The 6,275-nt window shown below is 39.1% G+C and overlaps 1 long non-coding RNA gene across 1 annotated transcript; it reads right to left on the reverse strand.

Moving 5' to 3' along the window:
- Nucleotides 1–5,406: 5,406 nt before the first annotated feature.
- On the reverse strand, nucleotides 5,407–6,275 carry LOC106097904 (uncharacterized). Its single transcript, XR_001223956.3, has 2 exons — nucleotides 5,953–6,275; nucleotides 5,407–5,715 (listed from the first exon to the last, which is right to left on the reverse strand). It is a non-coding gene; the product is annotated as an uncharacterized LOC106097904 (long non-coding RNA).

The raw sequence follows: 6,275 nt of genomic DNA on the forward strand, positions 1-6,275 counted from the left end.
CTAGATTGAAAAATAGCAATTTTAAAGATTATTGCATTTTTTCATATTGCAATCTCGGCATTGCCTTTGGAAAAAATGTGGCTAACGTTTTATGTCTTTTTGCCTTGTTCTGTCAGTGTTTATTGAATAAATCTCCAGTGATGTGTGAGAAGCAGAAGTACAAGAAGACTGGCAGGTACCAGAAAGAAGTCTTTCCCCACATTACCCTTCCTCCCATATGACACAAATGTGACATAAGAACAGCTGCTGTAGTACAGCTGCAGACTCATTGCGTTTTTCTAGAAACACCACAAATCCCATCCGCATCTTTCGGACTTAACCTAGTCTTTTTTCCACTCCCTGTTTTCCAGTCTCCCAGTAGCCAGAGGGCACAATCACACAACCAGAAAGTCAATCAGGAAGCTTATTAAACATGACACTCGCTGAGCGCACTCTATATGGATGAAGGATATAGGCTGTAAGGTCTACCTGCCAATTAGGAAAATAAAATCAATCATAGCAGTCAATGTAAACTCTTTCCCACTTTTTCCGTCCCTTCTTCTCACTTTGTGCTTCTTCATTTCCTGCGCTCACAAAACCCTCTGGCCTTCACTGAAAATATTCTCTACCATAAATGCCAGTACTGCTGTTGCACACAGTCATGCACAGCTCACTACAGAATAAACAAGGAAACACAGTCCCCGTCTACACAGGCATGCAGACACACACACACACACACACAGACTACTACACTCCAGAAAGCTATTCATCACAATTTAGCCACACCATTAGACAAAGAGAGCCAATAACACCCTCAATAGAATGCCATCCCAAAAAAGACTAAACAAAAAAAACAAAAAACACAGCCACACACTTTCTCTTCCATGACACTCATTTTCTTCTCCATTTGTCATTACAGTCTCTCACACTTTTTAATTCTGGCTAAGCTGTCATCTGTCTTTTGTCCCCTCAAAAACAAGGCTATGCCATTCAGTGAATATAAACTGAAAGTCAGTGAAACTAAAGGAACAAATATGCTTTTATTTTTAAAGGCAATGAATGTGTTATCTAACCAGATTACTTAATGTAGCCACAGTAAGTTATGTATTTTCAACCCCATTTCCAAAACTTTGGAAAGCTATATCACATGTAAATGAAACAGAATGCCATGATTTCCAATTCTCATAAACTCCCATCTTATTCACAGTAGAATAGAAAACATATCACTTGTTTAAACTGAGAAACTGTTGTCAACCCATTCTTGTGTTTATTACGGTCTTGTGATTCATTCAGACTAGACACGATTTCCTTCGTGTCTAGTCTGTTCCTGGTCTCGTCTCTGTCTTGTCATCAGCATCTCTTGTTGTAGTCTGTAGTGTTCCCGGTCATGTTCCCATGTCTGTCTGGTCTTTCTGTGTTCTACCTGGTTTCCCTTTCCTTCCATGTTGATTTGTTTGTGGTCCAGTCCCAGTGTCACGTTTATGTGTCTTAGTCTGAGTCTCAGTGTGTGTTACTTCTTATTTTATTTTGATAGTCTCCCATCTCGTGTGTTATGTTCAGTTTTGCTTCCCCTCTCTCATCAGTCTGTGTCTATGTTGCCTGAGTCTGTGTGTATGTGTGTCCATGTGTCTTCTTTAAGTTCTCTATTTTCTTGTAGGGTCCCAGTTTCCTTAGTTCTTAGCTCCCAGTTTTCTTCTTTGTCTGAGTTTGTGCGTAATTAAGTTTCTAAATTCATCTGCATCTTTCAGTTAATCCTTTTTCCCTCTGAGTCCTGCTATTGGGTCCTGCCTGGGCTGCCATACGCTGCATTATGATAAAAACTGTTACAGGGGAAACATAAGGCTGGAAAATCAAGCGGTATAACAAAGAAACAGCTGGAGGAACCATTTTCAACTAATTCAGGTCAGTATTCACCAAGTCAGTAACTTGAGTGCATATAAAAAAAGAGCATCTTAGAGAGGCAGAGTTTCATCAGTCTTCATCTGTAAATATTAGGATAATTTCCTGTAAATGTGAAATTCTGAAGACATTGAATATCTCATCATCTAAAATGTATAATACCAACAAAAGATTCAGACAATCTGGAGAAATGTGCGTAAGGGACATGGCTGAACATCAGTAGTAGACATCTGTGATCTTCCAACCTTAAAAACAGGCATGGAAACGACTGCATGGGGTCAGGAACACTTCAAAAAATCACTGTCTGTGCCATCTACAAATGCAGTTTAAAGTTTTGTCATGTAGAAACATTGGTGGAAAGCCACAAACAATGCTGAAAGATATCTACAGGTTTTAGAGCAATATAAGCTCCCATCCAGAAAACGTCTTTTCAGGGAAGACCTTGCAGATTATAGCAAGACAGAGCTAACCTGCATCTATTACAAGAGTATGGCTTTGTAGTAGAAGAGTGCAGGTGCTGATCTGGCCTGCCTGCATCAACTGAAAACATTTGGCGCCTCATGAAATGAAAGGGTAGTATCTTATGTCAGACAAAAATGGCACAATATTCTTCTTTTATTAAGAGGTTTAGCACTCACGATCACGTATATGTAATGTATTAAATGTACTATGGTAGTAAGAAAAAACTAACACATTTCAGCCCCTGATAACACACAATAAAGTAGTGGACCTAATCTTTAATGGGCAGGAGTGGCAACAATGATTAATAAATCAACATTAACAAAAAGTATGATGTCCAGCTACAAAGATGACCCAAGCAATAAGCTAATGTGTTTTTGCCATAGTGAAATGTCTCAGTTTAAACAGCCAGCTGATTGATTGATGTCTTTCCTATGTTCTATTGTGAATAAAATATGGGCTTGTGAGATTTGCAAATCACTGCAATCATTGAAAAATAATTTATACAGGGAGTGTTGATAGTTTTACACAGCTTAATTTAAAAGCTTCACATTAACTTAATAGTATATGACCCAAACCTTAACTTTAGAGTTAGCGTGTTAATTAAAGTAATCAAGGTAATTAAAAGCCAACCTTAGAAATTACCGTTAATTATATCCCTTTTAACACAAATCTCTTAAAATGTCCACACAGAACAAATTGATGCTGAGCCCTGGCAGATTCAAAAGGATTCTGATGTTTAGTATGTTTTTTTCTGAGTGCTATATAAGACAAATAAATAAACCGAGACATCCAAACTCTGCATCAAATAGTTGAAACCCAGAGAACACTTTTTTAAAAAACATTTATCTGTCAGCTTAACCTCTCCTGATCCCCCTTCAGTATCCTCTCCACCTTCTTTCTCATCAAGCCACTGATGAAGTGCTTCAGGAAAAAAAGGACTTTTTAAAGTCTTGCCAAAAGCTTGTTGAGACATAGTAATAGGCCCGCTAGACTGGTGATGATGAAAAAGAGAGATCTGCTCACAAGATCTAATTTCAGAGCCAGTGACTGGAATGCTGTAGGCAAAAACTTGATTTGTAAGCATGAACTAACAAAGATCACTAGCACCACCTATAGATAAGCTGTGAGGGTGCACAACTTCAGGCCAATAGAAGTCATGGCAAATCAACATGAAGGGTGTAAATGTGTATTTAGATACAAAACACAGGTACAGATGTAAGATATAATTTTTTGTGGCTGGTTGTGGTAGTTGGCACCTTTGAAGATGCTGGTGTTCACCAGACTGGAGCTAGTTTTACTAGCTTGTACTTACTCCAGGTTTTATGTCTCCCAGGGACACCGGGGCACAATAGGGTACCATGACAACTGTAAAAATGGTAAATTGTGCCGTATTGAGGTGTGTAAACCATATTATCCCAGTAATAGTCATAGTTTTGGATAACTTAATTGGTTTTAGCAATTGTGTTACTGAATTGCCATCAATGTCTACAGCCTAGACATCGACTCTAGTATTTTTCCCAGTTCTGAGTTTGCCTTTAGATTTCTATCAAAGCCATGGATGTGAGGTAGATAAATCCCTTACAGTGTATAGAATAACAGCTTGTAGTCTAAAGTGCTTTGAGTGGTCAGTTAGACTAGGAACTGCTATATAAATGCAAATCCATTTTGATTCCCCTATCCAGGAAAAATCCTGGATTCTTGCATCTTTTCTGTGAGTAATCCATGGATACATGATTGGCATCAAATAACAGGGGGAAAAAAATGCAAAAACGAGAAAGAAGAAAAAAACTGTTATTACACAACAAGTCAGTAAAATCCAAGTAGTGCTTGTTTTGTGGAGCTATATGAGAAGTGATTTCCCAGAAATTTTTTCTGGGGCTGCTTCAACCAGTGTTCATCGCTGTAATGTCATAAATAATCTCACATACACACACATGCAATTTTATGTCCCAAAGTAATAAGACAAAACCTAGCAAAGTCGTGACACAGCACCTGAAAGATCCATCTGGCATCTCTACTGTTCACTGAAGCCTCATCAGAGATGTCTCAGTGGAAAGGTGGCTGTCAAGAAGCCATTCTTAGGGAAGGGAAACAGGGAGAAAAGGCTGAGTTATGCCATCAGTGGTATCTTATAGAAAGATGCCTTCAAATCTAAAATTTTTGGCTGAAATTGTTGTCAGTATGTACATAGGAGGTCATGGGAAAAGGAACAACATAGAGTTGCAACAGCTATCTGTAAAACATAGTGGAGGCTTTGGGGCTGCATTTCAGTCAGTGGTGTTGGAGAGGTTGTCAAAAATTGATGGAATTATGAATGACACACTGCCAAAACAGTGAAAGCATACCTGGGTAGAAAAACACACAGTGGAACACTATCGGTCATGGATTGGCCTCCTCAGAGCCCGGACCTTAACATTATTGAACCAGTGTAGGTTCATTTTGACAGAGAACAGAACAAAAGGCAGCCAATGCCAAAAGAAAGACTTTGAATGCTCTTTAGGAAGAACAAGAACAAAGACGGTTATACCAAATACTGTTTTTCCACGTTGTTAAAACTGTAAACATTGTGCTTTAGCCAATAAACTGCAGCACCCTTTTCCCATTTTACTAGCAAAATATCAAGAACTGACAGGTACCTGAAAAATTTTGCATAATACTGTATTTTAAATGTAACCTCTACCTTTTGATCCTATCCCTATGAGTCTTGGACAAAATGACACACACACAAAAATCAATTAGTGTAATCATCCACACAGCAGTAATGTGGCTCCCAATGGAGTTGTTTAAGGTGACTTTGGCTTTCATCCAGCAGATGGCGCAGTTATTCACATAATACATTTTTATCAATAGAAACGTCAGTTAAAGTTGACTAAGCTGAAGGCAAGAGTGCTGTGTGTTTTCCTTTCATTGTGAGTTCCTATGGTATAAGGAGAACATTATAATCCCAATTAGTTGTAATAGAGTTTGGGTAACTTTTAAGGTATAAGAGTGTAGTGCCAGCTTCAATAATATATCACCACATTATCTGAAGTCCTGAACGTCACTGTGGAATAACGACTTGCAACATAGGAAAAAAAAGGAACAAAATAATTTATTTGACCTGATTTGACAAATACAGAGATGGAGACATGTTGGCAGAGAACAGCAGTGGGGACAGGTCCACCACTCCCTTTTTGTTAGCAGAACAACAACAACAACAAAATGCTGCTGCTTCCATTTTCATGGAACTGGTTTAGAGCGAATTAGAGTCTTAAACTGAAAGGTGTGGCAGACAAATACAGGTAGTGCAGCACACAGGTAGGTCATCTTCAGATTCCCTTCCCTCGGTCACACACATGGTGTAGCATCCACATCCAAGAGCCTCATACCGCAGACCTTACAGGAAAGACACATTTTTAGACAAACAAACTGTGACAACAGTGACTTGTATAACGTATATAAATTCATCACAGCGATATTGTGCAAATAACAGCAAATAATACACATCACTTCTGTCCACTCGAAGATTTACTAACCGACATATCTAAGCTCTGTAACTCTAAGTCAACAACAGGGAAAAGTGTGACATGCGGTCACTCTTTTCCCAGCGTGTCGTCATAAATATGGTATTACCATTCAAGCCAAATCCAGTTTCTTCTGTGTTTCTGATAGCTTGTCCTGGAGTCGTTTTTTCCTCCAGTCCAGAAACCTTCTCCTCATTCTGTTAGCCTGCCACCCCGCCAAGAAGCCGGCAGCGAAAGAAACCACAACGGCGACCTGTAGTGTCCTCTCCGAGACGTCTGCCATGTTCACCTCTGTCTGACAGATGCACACATTTGTGGAAGCATGAAAATCTTAATACAGGAAGTGAACTCCTGCGAGTCTTCTTCTTCTTCTTCTTCTTGTGCTGGGTTTACTAGCAATTAGCTAACTGCTTAAGCGTGCCACCTACTGGG

The sequence above is a fragment of the Oreochromis niloticus genome, linkage group LG15 (genome assembly GCF_001858045.2).
Source record: "Oreochromis niloticus isolate F11D_XX linkage group LG15, O_niloticus_UMD_NMBU, whole genome shotgun sequence".
NCBI lineage: Eukaryota > Metazoa > Chordata > Actinopteri > Cichliformes > Cichlidae > Oreochromis > Oreochromis niloticus.